The 22352-nt window shown below is 42.9% G+C and overlaps 1 protein-coding gene across 2 annotated transcripts in view; it reads right to left on the reverse strand.

The window, feature by feature from the left end:
• SESN3 (sestrin 3) overlaps window positions 1–22352 on the reverse strand; it is a 70532-nt gene that overhangs the window by 25579 nt on the left and 22601 nt on the right. Inside the window, exon 1 of one of the 2 annotated variants that reach the window (XM_042457804.1) lies at window positions 21534–21553. The exons of the other annotated variant lie outside the window; for it this stretch is intronic. The gene's annotated coding sequence lies outside the window, so the exon portion shown is untranslated. Of the gene's footprint in view, window positions 1–21533; window positions 21554–22352 lie in introns of those variants that run through there. 2 annotated transcript variants of the gene reach the window in all.

Genomic DNA, 22352 nt, shown 5'->3' on the forward strand with positions numbered 1-22352 from the left:
CAACCTTGTTTCACACCATTAGTTATTAGAAAGAGCTCCGAGAGAGCGTCGCCATATCTGACTTGACCTTGCTGGCCTTCATGTAGCAGGATAATCATTTTGAGGAATTTGGGGGGGCATCCTAGTCGTTCCAGGATCTGCCACAGACCTTTTCTACTCACAGTGTCGAAGGCTTTGGTGAGGTCGACAAATGTTACATAGAGTCCTTTGTTTTGCTCTCTACATTACTCTTGCAGTTGTCTATGGGCAAATACCATATCTGTAGTGTTCCTATTAGGTCTAAAGCCACATTGGCTTTTGGGGAATTCTTCTGCAACAGCAGGAACTAATCTGTTCTGGAGTATCCTTGCAAGGATTTTTCCAGCGATGGAGAGCAGTGTTATACCTCGATAGTTTGAGCAATCGGATTTTGCTCCTTTTTTCTTATACAGGGTGATGATCACTGCATCACGGAGATCTGATGGCAGTTCACCTTTTTCCTAGCAACTCACAAGGAGCTCGTGGAATTTAGCATGGAATTCCATCAGTCCTGACTGCCTTACCTTTTTTCATCTGCTGTATGGCCTTAAGGGTCTCTTCCAAAGTGGGAACTATGTCCAATTCATTTTTCATCGTTTATTGTGTCATATGTTGAATAGCTGAGTCTTGGACTACTAGGTTGGCACTAAAGAGCAGGTTAGGGAAAGTGGGAGAGGGGGAGGTGTGGCCTTAGTCCATAAAAGCCACATCACCTTGACCAGGAACCCGGTCTTGAAACTGAGACACATCGAGTGTATTTACCTGACCCTAAAGGCCAAGGACAGTATAGGGATTCTGTTGGTCTACCGACCACCCCGTAGCCTAACAGACTCCCTGGCCGAGCTGACACAGCTGGTCTCGGAGCTGGTGTTGGAGTCTCCCAGGCTCCTTGTCCTGGGGGACCTCAACATCCCCTTCGAGGCCGGCTCATCAGATCTAACAGGTGCGGTTCGGTAGTTCATGGATTCCATGGCAGCCATGGGCCTGTCCTAATTGGTCTCTGGCCCGACATACTGTGCAGGTAATACACTTGATGTGGTCTTCAGTACAGACCGAGAATATCCGTGGGCGGAGGTAAAGGATATCTCCCCCCTATCATTTCCTGGTCAAGGTAGGATTGAAGGCCACAATCCAAAAACCCCTGGGGGGTGGAGGGCCTATTAGAATGGTCCGCCCTCGAAGGCTGATGGAACTCAAAAGGTTCCAAGAAGCACTAGAGGGAGTTATGATTGGGAATGATGGCGATTCTGTTGAAACCCTGGTTAATAATTGGAATAATAACCTTACCGGGGTAATAGACTCTATCGCTCCCGAGTGTCCTTTCCAGCCCGCTTCAAATAGAAAACCCTGGTATACAGAAGATCTTCGTCAGATGAAGCGGGCTGCGCAACGACTAGAACGCTGCTGGAGGAAACCTCAGCGCATATCTGACAAGACACTCCATGAGAACATGTTACGTTCCTATGGAGTGGCAATCAATGCAGCAAAAAATTCATTCTGTGCTGCACGGATTGCATCAGTAGAGTCTCGTTCAGCAGAGCTGTTCAGGGTGGTTAAAGAATTAACTCAACTGCCGACCACCCTGAACTCCTTACTAGAACCAACCATAGCCTGATGTGACGCCTTTAATGACTTTTTTGCCAATAAAATCTCTCAGATAAGGGCTGATCTCAATGCTGGCTTTTTGACAGAATCAATAGAAGAGGTATCCAGTGACTCTGGAAACAGATTATACTGGACCACTTTGAGTTTGTAAATACCGATGACATGGACAAGCTTCTTGGTTGTGTAAAGAAGACGACGTGTCCTCTAGACCAGGGGTAGGCAACCTTTTTGAGCCGGGGGCCGGGTTGCTGTCCCTCAGACAACTGGGGGGCCGAAGCCGGGGGTGGAGCTTCCACCCTCCAGGGGCGGAGCTGCACACGGGGGTGGAGCTTCCACCCTCTGGTGCGGGGCTTCCACTACCTGGGGTGGAGCCACATGTCAGGGGCGGAGTTTCCACCCTCCGGGGGTGGAGCCGCATAATAATAATAATATTTGCAAGAAGCTACTAGGCAATGCCATAACACAGGAAAAATGCATGCACACTGTCTCAACCCAGAAAAGAGCAAGCAAGTCCATGTGGGGGGATTTTCCAAAGAGAATACCAAAGGATAACAACAATAATAATAATAGCAATATTTGCAAGAATGGAAGCGACTAGGCAAGGCCACAAAACAGCAAAAAACGCATGCCACTGTCTCAAACCACTTTCTTTCTCTCCCTTCCTCCCTCCCTCTTCCTCCCTCCCTCTCACTCTCTCTCCTCTCCCTCCCACCCTTTCTCTCTCCTCCCCTCCCTCCCTCATTCCTCTCCCTCCCTCCCACCCTTCCTCTCTCTCTCTCTCCTTCCCTCCCTCCCTCCCTCTCTCTCCTCTCCCTCCCATCCTTTCTCTCTCTCTCCCCTCCCCTCCCTACCTCTCTCTTCTCTCTCCTCCTCCCCTCCCTCCCTCCCTCCTCCTCTCTCTCTCTGCCTCCTCCTCCTTCCCCCCCGCCCCTCCATTTATAGGAGGGAGAAGGAAGGGCGGAGCCAGGAGGGAGGTGGGCAGCACCCATTGGAAGGCCCCGGCGCGGCTGCTGGAGCCCCGATTCAGGACTCCAGAGGCCGCAACGGGCCTCCTAATGGGCGCCGCCATTTTGCCCTTCAAAATGGCGGCGAAGACTCGCGTGACCTTTATGGTCGCGCGAGACTTCACCGCCATTTTGAAGGGCAAAATGGCGGCCGGAGCAGCCGAAATCGGCGGCAAGAGGGACTGGGGGCCGGCGGAAAGGCGCCCGCGGGCCGCATACAGCCCGCGGGCCGGAGGTTACCGACCCCTGCTCTAGACCCTTGCCCATCTTGGTTGACTGCCCAGGGAGGAGATGCAATAAAAACTTCACTACACCTTATAATTAATGCATCCCTTCGGGAGGTTATATTTCCATCTGCCTTAAAACAGGCAATAGTGAAACCACTCTTGAAGAAACCCTCCCTATAGATCCCCTGCTGAGGAGTAACTATAGACCAGTCTCCTTACTACCATTCTTGGGCAAGGTGATTGAGAGGGCAGTCGTCTTCCAACTCCAAGCTGTCTTGGATGAAACCGATTATCTGGACCCATTTCAAACTGGCTTCAGAGCGGGATACGGAGTCGAGACTGCCATGGTCGCCTTAGTCGATGATCTCTGTCTGGGCATCGACAGGGGAAGTGTGACCTTGTTGGTGTTCTTGGACATCTCAGCAGCTTTCGATACTGGAACGCCTGAAAGAGTTGGGTATTGAGAGCACTGCGCTTCAGTGGCTCCGGTCCTACCTCTCGGGAAGGTTCCAGATGGTGAGGCTGGGGGACTGTTGCTCTCGGAAAAGAGAGCTGACATCTGGCATCCCTCAGGGCGCCATTCTGTCCCCTATACTATTTAACATTTACATGAAGCCGCTGGGAGAGATAATCCGGAAACATGGAGCATGGTGTTATCAGTACGCTGATGACACCCAGATCTATTTCTCCATGTCTCCAACTGACACAGTGACTAAGGAAGGCATCTCTCCTCTGGATGCCTGCCTGGGGTCAGTAATGGGCTGGATGAGGGAAAACAGACTCAAGCTGAATCCAGAGAAAACGGAGGTACTTGTGATAGGCACCCCAAGTCCAGACAGGAAAATTTGCCATCCAGTCCTGGACGGGGTCACACTTCCCCTAAAGGACAAAGTTCGCAGTTTGGGAGTACTCCTGGACTCATCTCTACAGTTATCATCTCAAGTGGATGCGATGGCCAGGAGTGCTTGGTACCAGCTTCGGCTGATATGCCAACTGTGTCCCTGCCTGGACTGAAAGGTCCTTGAAACTGTAGTACACGCATTGGTAACCTCTCGCTTAGATTTCTGTAATGCGCTCTACATGGGGCTACCTTTGTACCAAGTTCGGAAGCTTCAGTTAGTCCAAAATGCTGCAGCCAGAATGGTCGCTAGAACCTCAAGGTCAGACCACATTACACCTGCCAATTCGCTTCCGGGCCCAATACAAAGTGTTGGTTATTACCTTTAAAGCCCTACCTGGCTTGGGCCCGAGTTACTTGAGGGAACGCCTCTCCCTACACAATCCGCCCCGCACTCTCAGAACAACTGGGAAGTATCTACTCGAGCATCCCAAGGTGAAACTAACAACTACTCACCAAAGAGCATTTACGGCCATGGTTCCTATTCATTGGAACAATCTTCCGGAAGAGATCCGACTTATATCTACCCTGGATGCCTTGAAGAAGGCGCTGAAAACTCACCTCTTCCAATTTGACTCTCTATAATAGAATATCATTCCCAAACAGGAGCCTACTTCGATACTAATTAGGATTGCATATTGCATGTTTTTAGACAGACAATTGTTTTTATACTTTGTTTTTAATAATTGTTACTGGAATTGTTTGTAATTGCATTTGTATCTGTATTGTTGTATTGTTGTAACCCTGATGTAATCCCACTTCGATCCATCAGGAGAAGTGGGAAAATACAAATAAAACGTATTATTATTATTATTATTATTATTATTATTATTATTATTGAGGCTTTGGAAATGTTCAGCCCATCGGTTCAGAATGGAAGTTTTATTTGCAAGACTATCTGTACTGTATACAGAGCTTTGGACCTGATATGTAGGTGCAAACACTGCTTTAAGAGCTTTGTAAAATCCTCTGGAATTACCCAGATCTGCACACCGTTGGCGGGATACAGACTGTCCCTTTGGAACGGCCTGCACCCACCCCTTTCCTTGATGGATTGGGGCCTCAGCTGCCACAGCGGCAGCCCCGGAGGCCCCAATCTGTGGCTTTTACAGGCCTCGGGGAAGCGGCAAAAGGCTGCTTCCCCGTGGCATGAAAAGGGGTGTCCTTGTGGCTTCATGCCCCAAGGACGCCCCGACAGCAGTGAGGAGACAGAGAAAGGGACCGCTCGGCTCCTTTCTCTTCAGTATCGCTGGCGCGGCTGCGTAAAGGTCACGCCAGCAATACGTGGCATGAAAGGAGCTCAGTTTTCGAGCTCCTTTTGGCACAGCTGAAAGGGCGCCACAAGTCAGCAGCGTCAGGATGCAACGGCTGCACCATGCTATTTGGACGCGACACGGTCGTTACGTCAAAATGGTGGCGCTTGTGTGTACAGGGCGCCACCATTTTGATGCCTCCGTCAAAATGGCCAGTATGGATGATGCATCCTCAACCAACCCCTAGCACGTGACGGGGGCGCCGCATACGCAGGTATGTACAGCGTTGTTGTGTCTTTTTTGCTACATTGATCCAGCACTTGTTTTGAATGTCTTGGAGTTTTTGTTGGAGTTGACTACATGCGAGGCGAAAGGCTGCTTTTTTTACATGGCAAGATGGCTGGGCGAGGTGTGTCTGGTGAGCAGTTCTCTTCTTTGCCAATAGCTCCTGGATCTCTTGGTTGTTTTCATCAAACCAGACTTGATTTTTCTTGAGGGAGATTCCTAAGGATTCTTCCGCAGATTGCTGTTTTTGATATGTTGCCAAAGCACTGTAGGAGAAGAGTCTACAGGATGGTCTTCAAGTTTTGTTTGCAAATTTGCCTGGAAGTTGTCTCTCATGGCAGCTTGTTGAAGATTGTTGACTTGGAGTCTCCTCTTTAGGATGCCACCCCTCTTAGGTTTAAACTTAAAATGAAGATTTAGTTTACATCTTACGAAGCAATGATCTGTTTGACATTCTGCACTGGGCATTACTTGGGTATGACGGACATCGCAAATATATCTCTGGCGCACTAGGATATAGTCAAAGAGGTGCCAATGTTTGGATCGGGGACACACACACACACACACACACACACACACACATTAAATCAAATAAATAAACAAATATTAGGACTTAGCAGCAGGTGGCAGCTACAGGTAAAATCCAGCCTTCAGAGGAGGTCCATCTTACCTCTCCTTCTCCCATCCTGCCAATGTGGAGACGGGACATCACTTTGACAAAGATTAACTTCAGAGGCAAGATATTTTTGGAAATAGTCTTTTAACAAAACTACTACTTAGTCAAAAGGTAGACACCTGACTATGAAGGACTCTATAGACAGCCAGTTAGATAGATTTTATATCTCTGCCCCCCTCCACTCAGGTACTAATCAGGCTCTGACCTGCAAATCTTTAGAGGCAGAACTACATCAGACACTGCCATTCACTGGGCTTCAGCCATTATTTGATTGCTGTATTCCAGGAAAATATGAACTGATGTGGTTCATAAGAACAGAAGGAAAAATAGTCAGAAAGAAAAATAGTTTTCTAAGGAAATGGCAGGAATTTGAGAGTGGTTTTTGGAGAAATGAACAAAATAAAGTAAAAATAATGCAGAGCTATAATGGCAGCTTCCTGATAAATGAAGCATCAACACTGCAAGAGTGCAGAAATTGGATAATAAATAGGTAGAGAAGGGAGCCTGAAGAGTCAGAAGCTAAAGTTATTTTACATTTTTCCATGTCTTTACTGCAGGGGTGGGACTTCAACCCTCTAGATGATGTGGAACTACAACTCCCATCATCTTTCACCACTGGCTAATGCTGGCTAAGGCTTCTAGGAGTTGCAGTTCAGCAACATCTGGATGGCTGTATAGTAACTACCACTAATGTAAGTGTTAAGGGTAATAAGTGCTTGCTTTCTGTTATGTGGGGGGTGTAAAAAAACTACACTCATCCCTCCATATTTGCGGCTTTGAAATTTGCGGCTTTGATTATTCACAGATTTGATTAATATGTTCTCTCTAGGTCCTCCATTGCAACTCTATGGTCAACTTTAACTGAAAATTGCACTTAAAGACCTAGAGATTCCTGGAGAGAATACTCTAGTAGGCATTTGTAGCTCCTCCAGTGTAGTTCTATGGTCATTGTCTGTCGGACATTGACCACAGAGTTGCACTGGAGGACCCAGAGATTCCCAGAGAGGTTTTGTCTCAGGTAAAAGCATGACGTTTTTGTTATTTGTGGTTTTTCCGTATTCACGGGGGTCTTGTGCCCCTAACCCCAGTGAATATGGAGGGACAAGTGTATTACACTAAGACAACATCTATGGAGACCAATTCTTCTCCAACTTTATACAAAATGAAGTCAGACAAGACACTGGCACCTTGTTAAGAAAAGAACAGAAAGTTTAACTTGTTTGGGATGCTACTATGCATGGTATGCAACATTAGGCCAACAGTATCCTTATCAAAGAGGGCCAGCGTGGTGTAGTGGCTTGAGCATTTGACTAGGACACTGGGAGATCAGGGTTCGAATCCTGGCTTGGCCATGGGAATCCACTGGGTGACCTTGGGGAAGTCAAACCCTCTCAGCCTCAGAGGATGGCTATGGCAAACCCCCTTCTGGAGAAACTTGTCTAGAAAACCCTATGATAGGTTCACTTTAGGGTTACCATAAGTCAGAAATGACTTGAAGGCACACAGCAAGAAACAACAATCCTCATCAGGCATGTTTAGAAAATAAATAATAGCACTGAGCCTCAGAGAACCTAGAAAAGAGTAATGCATGTCAATTGGCAGGAATTCATTAGGTGGCAGCACTAAACAAGTTATTGCTACAAAAGACCGTTTCACTTACATGCAAAGTCATGTTGGCAAAAACTACAAAAACTGCTTCTTATAATTCAAATACAATACTGTTCCATAAGCCAAAATGGCAGGCCCAGGACAACAGCCATATAGTTTTGCCTTTCCATACTGTTGGGGAAAAAGCACAGAGACTGTCCTCCCTGGCAACTCTTCAAGTGCATTCTCAATGGCAGAGGAAAGTGTGGATATGCATCTTGCAGAACTCAGAAAGAGGCTGTGCTGGTCAGGGGATTCTGGAAATTGTGGTCCAATGACCCCCACCGATATTTCAAAGGTCTGATGTAAAAGGATTAAAGCTCTCTCAACACTAAATTCCTGATCAAAGCATACATCCATGGCCAAAGATAGCAGTCCCATCAAATGGGTTAAACGTGATATTCATGGAGATTATGGAAAGGTATTAAATCCCCTTCACTATAGTCCCAATTGATCCCCCTCCCTTAGACGTAGCTCTTCAACTTTTTAAAAGAGGCAGAGATACAGAAAGAAACTGCTAGAACATGGCCACATAGCCCGAAAAACCCACAAAAATCTAGAGATGCTGAATGCTTATCAAGAAGCTTGGCCTACTCCTACCTCTTAACCAATGAGCTAAAGTAAGTACTTCTATATCAGCTTTCCTAAACCTATTATCTTCCAAAAAGTTTGGATTACAGCTGCCATAAGTTTCAGCCAGGATGGCTAGTAGTAAAGGATTTGGGAAGGCTAAAAAATCTGGAAAGCATCAGGTCAAGGAATGCATCAATAGTGCAGGTAGTTTGCACCACATATTTAAAAACACCTTTAATAGTTTTTGTTTACATAATTTGAATAATTTACTCCGCTTCACCCCAAACATTTTTCTTATTATTTTACTTATTTATTAAATTAAAATTTTCTTTTGTTTCTTCAGTTAGCTGGCTGATATGGTAATTGAAGCCCTATCATAAACACAGCTGTCAAAGGCAATACCCTCTGTTCATATTCCCCCCAAAGCAGCACAATAGAAATTGTGTCGGGGAGGACAATCATCTTCCATTTGGAGTAAGAAGTCTGAAAAATGAACATAGAGATGAAACTACTGAAGCCTGCTGTGCTGGTTCTTTGAGGGAGGGGGAAATCCTCTCTAAAATGGTTTTATGTGGATATTTCGGGCAATGTGGCCATGTTCTAGAAAATTTTCTTCCTGATGTTTCGCCAGCATCTGTGGCTCGCATCTTCACAGAATGCTTTGCCTGGAAAAAGTTGGGTGTATATATACTGTGTGAGCCTGGGAATGCAGGAGTGATTTGCATGTGTATTGTTCTGTGCTGATGGCCGGCCTCAGGCTGGGAGGCTAATGCAAAAGAGGATTAGTGTCTGCTAATTGGTGATCATTGTCTGCTGGGAAAGCCCCTGACTCCGAATGGTTTTCCATTTGCATTTGCTGAGTCCATATTTTGCTATTCCTCAGGAGTGGTAGCCAAATTTTGTTCACTTTAAGGGTTTCTTTTTTCTGGTTGAAATTATCCAGATGTTTGTGGATTTCAATGGCTTCCCTGTGCAACCTGGCATGGTAGTAGTTGGCATGGTCCAGAATTTCAGTGTTTTCAAACAGTATTTTATGCCCAGGATGGTTTGCGGCATGTTCTGCTACTGCTGATTTTTCTGGCTGGCCCAGTCTGCAGTGTCTCTCGTGTTCCTTGATTCTTGTTTGCACCCTGCGTTTGAGGGTCCCTATGTAGACTTGTCCGCAGCTGCATGGTAAACTCCTGCGTCTGTGAGAGGGTCTCTCTGGTCCTTGGCTGAGCAAAGCATTTGCTGGATTTTCTTCGTCAGTTTGTAAACCATTTGAAGGTTGTGCTTCCTCACCACTTTGCCTATTCTGTCTGTGACTCCTTTGATGTATGGTAAAAATACCTTCCCTTTGGGTGGCTGCTTGTCTTCACTTCTCTGGGTTTTCCTGGGCCTGGCAGCCCTTCTGATGTCTAGCTGGAATAACCTCTCTAAAATGTTTTCAGGTCTTTGCTTAGAAGAGCTTTTATTATTAAAATGATAGAATTCAGTATCATAGGATGCCTTGCGCAACTACTGGATTATATGTTTTTTAAAAGCCATGGAGATAAGTTTGTCTATAGATCCACAAGAGCTTAATAAAAACCCCATGTTTAAAAGCAATAAGCTTCTATAAGTACAATGCTAGGGACAGGGAAGAGCTAATGCCTCTGTGCCCTTCTTTTGACCTTACCCAAAACATCTCCCTGTCCACTGCTGGACTAGATCTTTGGTCTGGTCCAGTGTAACAGATCTAATGACCTGTATCTTGAAATAATAACCATGAAATAATGCTGTAGATATGGGCAGCTTGTTTGGGTATTGTTTTTTTTTTAAAAGCTGCACTGGCAATATATGAATTAAAGTGAATCTGAGTGTTTCAATGTGTACAGTAAAGAACAACTCATGTGTGTATGTAGTGGATTAGAGCCATTTGCCTTTTGGCTATGACTTTTGTAGTGCATATCCAGTTTCAGAATGTAATTCCTGGCATGATGAATCTCCCTCTGGCCAACTGAAGCTATATGTCAACCGAAGTTCTTACAAGGACCAGTATTACCCAACTCAGTCCAGAACAATCAGGAGCAGCTCAGAGATTCCTACCGACCAATGTCACAAGGTCCCTTGAGTGGTGTGTCCCTAGTAAAGCCATAATCCTCTTAAAATGCCTACTTCTGAAAAGAAGTGGCTTTCTACAAGGCTATGCCCAAATGTTAAAAAATCATAAAATTGGTCTTTGGAACAAGATTAGGCTGATATTTAACAAGACCAATGGATTCCTACCGACCAATGTCACAAGAGAGCAGATCAGGCTCGAATGCTCCCTGGAAGCAAAGATGACTAAGTCAAGGTTGTCATATTTTGGGCATATTCCAAGAAGAAAGGACTCACTAGAAAATATAATACTTGGTAAAGTCGAGGGCAATAGGAAAAGAGGAAGACTACATTCCAGACAGATAGACCCAATGAAAGAAACGATGGCTGTGAATCTGCAGGAGTTGAACAGGGTGACTGAAGATGAGGTGACATGGTGGTCCCTCATGCATAGGGTTACCATGGGTTGAAGTCGACTTGAAGGCAGTTAACACAACAACAACAAAGTACTAGCATATTTTGAGGGAACTATTATTTTTAGAGAAACAAAGGATTCGGGAGCGGTGATCATTAAAACTGAGGTGTGGTAGGGAAATCCAAATCAGCCCAGTGAGGTCTAAGCATGCTCAGTGGCTATAGAACACTGGGTGAATGATGGGGAGCTGGCTGAATTGTAGCAGCCTGAAAGGAAACATGTCTGGCTAGTAGCCTAAACAGGAACATTTCACTCTGTTCTCACCTGCACCCATCTAACAAGCATTGCCCGGGTTTCTGGGCGATTACAAAAGCTCACGATGGAACCGAGTACACAGGAAAAAGCTTGATCCTCAGTGACTGAGTCAAAATCACTGGAGTAAAGAAGCCTGCCACTTTTCAAAATGGCCTACTTCTCTTTTTTGTGACATGAAAGTAAAGTTGCCATTTGCCAATATGTGGAAAAAGTAACCGGTTCATTCAGGAATATTAGTGCAGGAAGGAACAAAATAAAATAAAATGAAACAAAATCCCACTGACACAGATCCTCTCACAGACAAGGATCCAATAAAGAGAACAATGGAGAACTGCATGCACTCTGCGTCCTCCCCTGGAAGTTCTTTCAAAAGTGAAACCAATCCTCCCCCCACAGAACTCACCACATCATGATGGGCATTTTGCTGGCTGCATATAATCTATAAAGCAGTCTTTAAAAGAAAGAGATCTAACACAGCTGTGTAACAATTGCAAAGATCACATGGCCAGTCTTATTTTGCTGAGCTTTGCAATCTGTATTTTCCTTCAGCAGCTTGAAGCAGCAACTCTGAAGTTTAGGGTTTTTTTGTATTTTGACTTTCTGAAGGTGAAAGGAGGGGCACTTAGTTGCAAAAAGCAGAAATTCTTTCTTGCTGTGGAAGCTTTCCATTGGAAGTACCCATTGTAGCAGCATTAAAATTTTTATCATACTGTTCAAGGGGAGAAACTCTGAAACGTGACTGTATTGTCTGCCAAAAGGACTCTACGTCATCTAAGCTATGCATAACTTATCAGTCAGGAGGACTTTGTCCCAAGAATCTTCAGTTCTATAAACTTCAAAACATTGGTCATTATCTTCAAACTAACATCACTGTCAACAAAGTGAATTCTGTTCTCCAAATTATCCCTAATTTAACTCCTGTTAACATACTTTGCTTTTTCTGTTTTTGTATTTACTAGTCTGTGCAGTTCTTTAATTCAATAATCATCAATCTGCTTTGATGTGGTCTGCTGGAACATGCTTGAAAAGCAACTTACTCCAGCCATAAGTAGCCTTTCTTTTTCAAACGAAGGCAAATGTGAACTGCAATTAATTTAACAACTATCTGCCCAAAATTTTCACATCTTTAAGACAAACAGAACATGCTGTTTCTATGCTCTACTGCCATTAGCTTCGCAGAGCTAACGCTGCTGAAATGGAGCTCCTTCCTGTGATGTTCAGGCTGCCTTAGGAAATGGATGCAATTTCCACACTAGCATTTCTTTAGTTCTGCTTGGCTTCTGGGAGGATCATGTACTATAACATGTCCTCTTCCCACATGTTGTAACAGGGATATGGTAAGGAAGTGCATTGTAATAGCACAGACTAAAGTGAGAAGAGAGCCACAGAAATGTTCTATATATTATACACACCATGGTAACAGAGTTCTGGGCTGCACTTCAAGAACTCAGTGTTGGCTATGTGTTGGAAAGCAGCAAGTGAGATGTGCTAATTTGTGACATGCATGGAGCATTTGGAAAAACTGCTCTTTTGTCCACCTCTAGTGTGAAGTGGTAATGTTCTGAGAGAGTCTGGCTTGTCAAGTTGTAGAGTGTCCATCCAAAGATCCATCTGTGAAACAGGACGTTGGTTCTGGTGGGAGTGTTTGATTAACATGGGTCCAAATCACACTGCAGAAATCATCCAGGCTGAGACTGCTTTGACTGCCCTGCCTCAGTGCTAGGGAATCTTGGGGATTGTACTTTGTTGTGGCACCAAAGCTCTCTGACATAAGACGGCTAAATATCTCACAACACTACAATTTAAAGAATTCCCTAGCATTGAACTAGGGTAGTTAAAGCAGTCTCAAACTGGATTGTTTTTGCAGTGTGTTTTGGACCATAGTCAATAAGGAAGACAGTATTCTTGAGGGCAAGAGTTCATCAGGGGCTGGAAATAATAGCCCAAGGCAAATCACAAAAACTCAACAGACAGAGGGGGAAAAGGCAGATGGGGGAATGGCCCATGGTCTTAGATGTCTCTATACTAATGCACAGAGCATAGGAAAGAAATAAACAAAACAAATAGAACAGGCATTACTGAAACTTGATGAGTCTCAGGATTGGAATATAGTAACAGAGAGGTATAAACCTATTTCAGAGAAATAAGCTAAACAGGAAGATAGAGTAGCATTATAAATTAAGAATGTGTACATCTGTGAACAAATCTATGACTTAAATACTAGAAGCCAAGTTGAGAGCATATGAGTAAAAATTAAGGGGGAGAGAAAGAACAGGGATGTGGCAATGGGAGTCCAATACAGACCTCCAAGCCAAAATGAAGATTTGGATGATGTCTTCCTGGAATAGTTCGCCACACATTCATACAGGAGGGCTGTAGTAGTAATAAGGGATTTCAACTATTGTGATATTTGTTGGAAGGCAAACTCTGCCAGAAATTTATGTTCAATAAATTCCTCACTTACCTGGCACACAATTTCATTGTCCTGAAGGTGGAAGAGGCAACTAGGGGATCCACGATTTTATATCTGAGCCTAACCGACAGTGATAATCCAGTTAACAGGGTTGAAATGGCAGGATCCTTATGTGGGAGGAACCATGTTCTCCTGGAGTTTGTTATACAGTGGAAAGGAGAAGCCAAGCATAGTCAGACATGCATTCTAGACTTTAAGAAAGCTGAATTCAGAAAACTTAGGGAAATACTGGCAGCAATGCCATGGTCAGGAATACTAATAGAAAAGGGGGTTCATGTGGGATAGGAAACTTCTTAAAAGTGAAATATTGAAGGCACAATTTCAAACTGTTCCAATGAGGAGGAAAAATGGGAGCTATCTAAAGAAACTAGGATGGATGTCTAAAGAACTTTCAACTGATCTAAAACTCAAAGGGGACATGTACAAGAAATGGAAAAAGAGAGAAATCACCAAAGAAGAATTCAAACAAATAGCCAGCTTGTGTAGGGAGAAAGTCAGAAAAGCTAAAATACAGAATGAGCTCAGGCTTGCTTCAAATGTTTAAAACATTGAAGAAGGCTTTTTTTGGTTATATAGCAAAAAGGAAGAACATGGAAATGGCAGAGCCTCTGCATGGAGAAGATCAGAGAAAAGGCAGAACTACTCAACACATTCTTTGTCTTGGTCTTCTCTGAAAAGGAGAATACAGCTCAACTTAACGGAAAATGGAGCAGATGATACAGTAGGGGAAATGCAGCACAGAATAGGTAAATAGGTAGTACAGGAATACCTGGCTATTCTAAAGACTGAGGGCTGGGAACTATCTATTTACCAGTTTGTAAACCATTCTGAGAGCATTTCTGAAGAGCAGAGTATAACTACAATAAACAAAAAACAAAACAAGCTGCACCAACAGACGTATAGTGTCTAAATCAAAGGATGCAATAGTACTACTCTATTCTGCTTTGGTCAGACCTCTCCTGAAATAATGTGTCCAATTCTGGGCACTGCAGTTCAAGAAGGCTATGGACAAGCTGGATCGTGCCCAGAGGACAACGAGCAAAATGGTGAAACGTCTGGAAACCATGCCCTATGAGGAGCAGCTTAGGGAGCTGGGTATGTTTAGCCTGGGGAAGAGAAGGAAGAACTTTCTGATGGTAAGAGCTGTTTGACAGTAGAACATGCTGCCTTGGAAGGTGGTGGAGTCTTCTTATTTGGAGGTTTTTAAAGAGAGGATGGGTGGCCATCTGTCGAGGGTGCTTTGATTATGTATTCCTGCATAGCAGAGGGTTGGACTGGAGTGCACTTGCAGTCTCTTCCAATTCTAGGATTCTGTGATTCTATGAAAAGAATTAAACTCCATTTGTTAAACTGAAGCATGGGTTGCTGTTGTTTTTGTGAACATAGTTCATACTTTTGTGATCAACTAGTTATTCCTCTTTTTGTTTCTTTGCATTTTGAAATGGTTAGACAGACATTGTGAAACTTTTTTTTCCAACTTAAAATAAGTAATAGCATATATGCAATAGTGTTCTATTAGCCTATGTGAGCTCAAGAATTTTGGAAAGGTTTTTGCCTGATTTTGGGGCAAAACAGACCACCCTGAAGGGGTGGCTTTAAGCCACCCCTAACAAAGCCAGATTAGGGTTGCAGTAACTGTACACCATGGCCCCAAGCCCCCTTTTTGGTGGCTGAAAAAGGAGTGGCAAACAGCTGCTCCTTTTTCTGCTAGCAAAAGGCCAGCTTTTCCGCCTCTCTGGCGGCATGTGGCATATAAATGCTGTGTCGTCAAAGCACCCAGAAGCTGGCTCCCATGTAAACAGCCAGGTGGCTTGAAGCTGGTTTCTGGGCATCTTGAGGGTGTGCGTCGTCTGCATGCCACGCCCCCAAGCTGGCTGGAAGCTGGCTTTTTATGCTGGTCTGTTCTGGCCCTGGATCGCAATCTGGCAAATCCTAGTAGGTGTGGAACACTCTATTTTGCAAAAGAAGGGAGAGAGGAGGGAAAGGTGGAGAAACAACTGAATGTGTGTGTATGGGAGGGTGGGATTGTACAATTAACTCTTGAACTACAAACAAAAACTGTACCTCATACCATATATTCATTGATGGACTGTAAATTTCTAGAGGAATCAGCATTTTTTGATTGCAAAAGCAATCTGTAAGGCATCCAACATACTGTGAGACAAAACTGTTTTGAATACTCATTCAATAACATACAGAAAAATGATAGGTTATTTCTAACTCTGAAGTACTGCTTGTGCATTTTTAAGGGAAAGCATTAATAGTTCTTTAATTTTTAACCTTGTTGATAACTGGATTCTAGTTTGAGCTATGAAAAAACACACCATTTTTATTGTCACAAGCACATAATTTAAATTAAATTGGCACACCACTACAAATATTTCCAAAAACAAGAGAATAAACAGAAGGAGCAACACAGAAATAAAAGCATTTCAAAAATCATTTTTCTTCAGTGGATGATGCATAGAAATCTGAAAAATCTCAGTAGAACTGACTGGCTTTGTTATCTATTTTATTTACATTTTAAATTAAGTTCAACAATGATGTCACAAAGACAATGGCCTGTTACAAACAGCCAAAATAAAGCTGCTTCGAGTCACAGTGGAGATATGGTGTTTCAATGATGCATGCGTCCACGAGTCCAGAAGTCGCACCAAAGGCCCCTTGCTCCCGCCTGGAGCGTGGCTTTGGTGCGACTTCTGGACTATTAGGACGCATGCATCATTGAAACACCATACCTCCACTGTGACTCGAAGCAGCTTTATTTTGGCTGTTTGTAACAGGCCAATGTAATTTCCATAGAAAGCATGTAGTAAGTCACTTGTACATCTAAAATGTACACAGCCATCTACTCTCATGACAGTTCACCTGTCTTCCAAACTATGTGTTAAAGTTGTGTATGTAACAAATTCTTTGCAGTTCAGGTAAATGGCTTGGTTGGATTGTACCTAATGCTAGCCACTAGCTAAATGCATATAGGCAGAGAATCTTGCTAGATCTCAGCCAGGGCATTTTTAAATCAGAGCTATCCTGAAAGCAAAGCTGTACTAACCAATTAATCACAGGAATAGACTTCAAAAATACATGTTGGGAAATAAATTCGTCTCAAAGGTTCTCCCAGCAGCTCTTCCACCAAGATGAGAAAGAAATAGAAAGCAGGCTCAGCAACACAGCCCTCTTATGAAGCCAGTTCTTTTACCTCTCCCAAACAGCCAGATAGTAGCCATTTCACCATTCAAACTATACAATTATAGCATTATGATTCCACTGGCACTGTCATGGTTGCACCCTTGCAATCCTGGGGTTTGCAGTTTGGTGAGGGACTAGCAATCTGACAGGTATCTAAACACCCCTCCTAAGATTCCATGGGATGTTGCCATGTCTGTTAAAGTGAAATCAACATATAATTGCAAAGTGTGGAAAGACCCTAAGTCTAAGAATCTCATAACTTTTGCTTTCATATTTTAATTTCACTATTTCCCTCCATGCATCCTTTTCCTTTTCCACCATGTATTTTTCGATTGCATGCCTGAGAGCAGAGTCCTTCCTGTTCCAGAGTGATGTATATACAGTGGGTTTTTGGAAACCAAAATCCATGGATGCTCAATTTCCATTAAATACAACCGGATAGTAAAATGGTGTCCCTCATATGAAATGACAAAATCAAGGATTGCTTTTTGGAATTTATTTATTTGAATATTTTCAAGCTGTAGATGGCTGAATCCTTGGATGCAGAATCAATGGATAAGGCTGACAGTATTTAATAAATGAATAGAAGATACATAATAGTGCAACTTCCAGCTTAGAAGTTAGATTCACTTTCTTTGTCTTAAGGAAAGAGCAAATAGGTTTATATCAAAGTGTGGGGGGGGGAAAGCTGAAGAAAATGTCACAGCAAAGGCTGCTGATATGCTACAAGAGATGGGCAAGCTATGTAACTCAGAAGGCCACACCACTCCATTTTGGCACCCTCCGGAGCTTCATTGGGCCACACCAATGTCATTCCTATTCACAGCTAAACAACTTGGTGGAAGTGACCACATCAGCAACAGGGGGTGGAGAACACACATTGAAGCTGTTAAAAGCAGAAGAGCTTGATCCATACAGTGGTAACCTGGGTTGATTCTAGCTATGGTGAAATTAGGCTTGGAGTCACATTTATCATCAACCCCAAAGTGCTTAGAACTAAAGTGGGCAATCCTGTGGTTCTGTGAATGGAGGCTCTCTAACTTCAACTGCCAATACCCCTTTTCTCTAATGCTTCAACATCCAGAATTTGAAGAGAGACTGCATTCATTAACTGGGATTGCTCAATAGGAACATTAATTTCTGTACAGCATAAGAGAAGTTATGGCGGAGGCTTGAGGATCACTGCTCATCTGTGTGCAACCATAAATGAGTAGATGTGTGCTGGAAATTGAAGCAGTCCTGCAGATGTCAGAGTTGTTTCTAAGTATTCTTTGACATTTAAAGATGGAATCCTTCTGTCCAAGAAACCAGAGAAACTGCCAGTAGTGTCAAACAATGTAATAGTAACCAAGAAAAACATGTCTCCAGTTTCCTCTGACAATGCTTTCCCAATCCAATGTACTGTAGAATACAAGGCAAAATTGGTTTCTTAGTCTAGCACTTCTTTGTGTAATAAACCAGCTCCAACAATAACCTACTTTAAAAAAATTAATTAATTACATCAGGAAATGGGATGGGCACATTTTGTGGACTTCGGATACAGAAGAGTTAGCCATACAATATTCAATACTTTCTGCAGCAAGAGCTCTATGCACCGCAAACTGATACTCCATGCCAAGTTGTATGAGGCTGGCTTGAGGGCAGCCAACATGGGAGGATCATTCTTATATGGGTCACAGTTCAGAATTCTTGTTTTCATAACAAACGTACAGTAGTTTGAATACACACCTAAATATCATGCCAGATCAACTCACTCTGCAAACTATTAAAACATGTAAGACATCTTCAATACAGAACAGCAGCCAATCCTCCCTCTGCAATCTGATCTGTCATCAGGAACTCATTTGGGAATTTATTAAGTTTTCTCTGTTAGGGCTCATTTAGACTGTTCTCCCTAGATCTTTTAACTGACTTCTGTCATGGATTTGATTTGTCAATGCGATCAAAAGGTAACATGAAGATGGGAGGGGGAAAGCAAGAAGAGGAATGTACTTTTCTCTCTTCAGTGACATTCAGCATACAGTGGTACCCCGGGATACGAAATACCCAGGTTACGAAATTTCTGGGATACGAAAAAATCCCATAGGAAATAATTGTTCCGGGTTACGAATGTTTTTTCGGGTTACGAAAAAAATTTTGGTGCTTTTTTCGGCTTTTTCGCACGAAATCGCGGCTTTTCCCCATTAGCGCCTATGGCATTTCGGCTTACGAAGGCTTTTCGGGTTACGAAAGCGGCCGCGGAACGAATTAATTTCGTAACCCGAGGGAGCAGTGTAGTTAGATACAAATGCAGCAAAAAATGACGAGAGAGAATGGAGACTGGGGGTTGGGGATATCATTTTAATGCTTCAACACATTTCAAAGAAAAGGTTCCCTGCAAGCAGAAAATTAGCACAGCATACGATCTCTGCTACAACCTTTCTCCCACCTTCTGCTGATTTGCCACTTTTGTATTTGTAAAAGGTTGTTTTTAATATGAAGGAAAGCATTTAAAACTTGTCACATCCTCCTCTTTGGTCTAAAGCACTATAATCCACTTTATCACCTAAGACCTAATTCATCCTGCTGCCTGAGGGGAACAGGACATGCATCTCTCCATTCAAAAAGCAAGCATAAACGGATGGCCCATAATTATGAGTTACATAGGCCAGCTTACGGCAGAAGCCCAGAAATGTTGAGAAGGTGTAAGAGCAAGGCTCAAAACCATATATGTTACCACCTTCTGGGATATTTCTTAAAATAGTGTTACATTTGCAAAACTATTTAAATGCTGCAATATTATTGTTATTCTATTTATTTATGATGTTTGTATTCTGCTTCATTTAATAAACTCTTTCAGCTGTTCACATTAATATACTCATATAATACAAAAACAAACAGTATGAAAAAACAGAGCAAAGAAAATAACCACTACTGGCTCAGGTCCAGGCAATTTGGCAGGCTATATCTCCCTATATGAGCCGGCCTGGGTTCTGAGAAGAGACCTGGTGGTGCAGTGGTTAAATGCCTGTACTGCAGCCACTCACTCACAAACCATAAGGTTGTGAGTTCGATCCCAGCCAAGGGGGCTCAAGCTTGACTCAGGCTTGCATCCTTTCCAGGTCGCTAAAATGAGTACCCAGATTCTTGGGGGCAATTAGCTTACACTTTGTTATCTGCTTAGGGCAGGAGTAGGCAACCTGCGGCCCGGCGAGGCCTTGGGACCGGCCCCAGCCCGGTCCTGCTGCCGATTGCCGCCGGGGCCTTTGGCCTCTCGCGCGCAGGGGCAAAGGGGGCAATTGTCTATAGACACCTCAGAAACATGCATTTATATTAACATTTTTTAAAAAATCAGTAAAAAATTTTGCATGTCCTCCACGTTTTAAAAAAAAGTGTCCGCCATTTGAAAATGTTGTCCTACATTTGTCCCGGTTTATTTATTTATTTAATTTTTTAAAAAAAAATTATTTAGTTATTTATTTTTTGGCTTCGGCCTCCCAGTTGTCTGAGGGACAGCAACCCGGACCCCAGCTCAAAAAGATTGCCTACCCCTGGCTTAGGGAGTGCTTAAGTGCACTGATAAGCGGTATAGAAAAGTACTTTCTATTGCTATTGAGAACCTCAGGAGGGGCCCTTCTCTCAGTCCCACCCCCCATCACAAGCACAGTTGGTGGGGATACAAGAAAGGGCCTTCTCAGTGGCTGCCCCTAGAGTCTGGAACTCCCTTCTCAGGGAGGCCAGAATGGCCCCTTCCTCATTGTCCTTCCGCTGACAGGTTAAAACCTTGTTATGCAGACAGGCTTTTGAAACAGAATATTTTTAAAGAACGAGTGGGGCTGTTATATTGTTTTAAATTATTTTAATAAGCAATCTATTTTAATACTGTAATAATTTAATTCTATTTTAATATACCATTTTTCTAGCTTTTTAATTGTATTGTTCTTTTAATAGTAGTGTTCTGGTCCCAGTTCTGGGAAAAGAGTGGGATACTACCACTACTACTACTACTAATAATAATGATAATAATGATGGTAAAATATTAATAAATGTTTGCAAGAGACATATGATTTCCACCTCTCCCACTTGATAGAGAGAGTGTTCTAGAAACTATTGGTGCCACCACTGAAAAGGCCTGCTTTTATAATGCTAGCTTACAACATTTTGTGGCTGTAGGACCAGTAGTATCTGCTTATAGTGCCAACTGCAAATTAATGCTTTGCTGTTCTCTTGGGCATATATCATCTAAAGCCAACACACCTCCCAACCATCATGCATGAAATGTTTCCAGCAGGACTGCTTGACTGTTGGTGGTGATAACTGGAGGCAATACAAGTTGGGGCCAGTTATAGTACCAACAAACACAGTCTCCATATGAGAATTCTCAGCACCTTAAAAAGGTAAAAACAGTTCTCAGGGTTCCTAGAAGGAAAAGCTTTAAAGGGGTAACAACAAAATAGAAAACTCATATATATATGTTTATAGTACAGATAGACCCATGGGAACGAAAGAACTTAGTACCCTGGTTATATGAAAGAAAATTCAGGGCAGTTCTGTCATCAAGCAATCTTTTATGTGACAACTCAAAATATCAGATAAGGCATTCTTCAACTGAGAATACAGTCTTATGGATAGGCATTTCTAGCATAAATGATACAGCATAAACACTGAAACAACAGGAGCACTGTCAAGCACTGTCATAGTTAAGTGCTTCTGGATCAACTCAATAAAGCCATTATTTTAAAGCTGTCCCAGCAACTACCAGAATAGTTCAGAATGTATACATAGCCCTTGGCGAAACAGATACACAAGGTACCTACTGCTTCTTATCTTGGAAGGTAATATTTAAAAATGTAGGAGCTCTAAGATTTATGCAGAATGCAAACAGTAACATCAGAGTACAGTATTAGTAAAAACCTACCTCAATTGTCAATTAAAAGGGTTGAAGTTCATATTAAATTGTAGAGTTCTTTCTTTCTCTTCTATTCTCTCTCTCTCTCTTTTTCTTTATTTTTTAAAAAAGTAGCCTATTTGAAGTGGAATATTGGCACTTATCTGTTCTCCAGTGAATGACAGACACTTCGTGGAGTAAGGTGCAATTCTTCAGAAGCATGGGTAAAGGGGTTAAGAAAAGAGAAAATACTTTAAAAGAGAAAATACTTAGAAGCTGTCCATTTCTCCAATAATGACAATAGTTGAGAAAAAAACTAATTTTGCAGCTTGGGCTGTCTTTCATCTTTGTACGTTTTTGATGTATCCTTAAGTATGTAAAGTGTAAAATGCTGCACAAAATTGGGAGTACTAGAACTAGTTCTAGGTACCACATAGTAAGAGCAACATAGACAAACATGTCTAGAGGGTGGTGGATAAGGATGAGGAACAGTCTGGAAACAAAGCCATATGGAACAGTTGAAAGAGCTGGATATGTTAACTGGCAGATAAGAAGCTTAAGGGAAGGCATGGCAACAATAGACTTCAGATACCTGAAAAGATGTCATGGAAAAGACAGAACAAATTTGTTATTTTGCTTTGGGGGCAGACCTAAAACCAATAGATTGGAGTTTCAGGGAAGCAGATTTTTGTTCAAGAAACTTCTACAGAAAGCTTCAGGAGGTGATAAGCTTTTTTTCATCAGAAGGCATTTAGGCAGAGATTGGATGGTCATCTGTCAGGGATGCTACACTTACAGCCTACTCTATAGATAATGTGAGTTGGACCAAATGGCCACCAAGGTCCCTTC

Source organism: Sceloporus undulatus, chromosome 3 (genome assembly GCF_019175285.1).
Source record: "Sceloporus undulatus isolate JIND9_A2432 ecotype Alabama chromosome 3, SceUnd_v1.1, whole genome shotgun sequence".
NCBI classification, from domain to species: Eukaryota; Metazoa; Chordata; class Lepidosauria; order Squamata; family Phrynosomatidae; genus Sceloporus; species Sceloporus undulatus.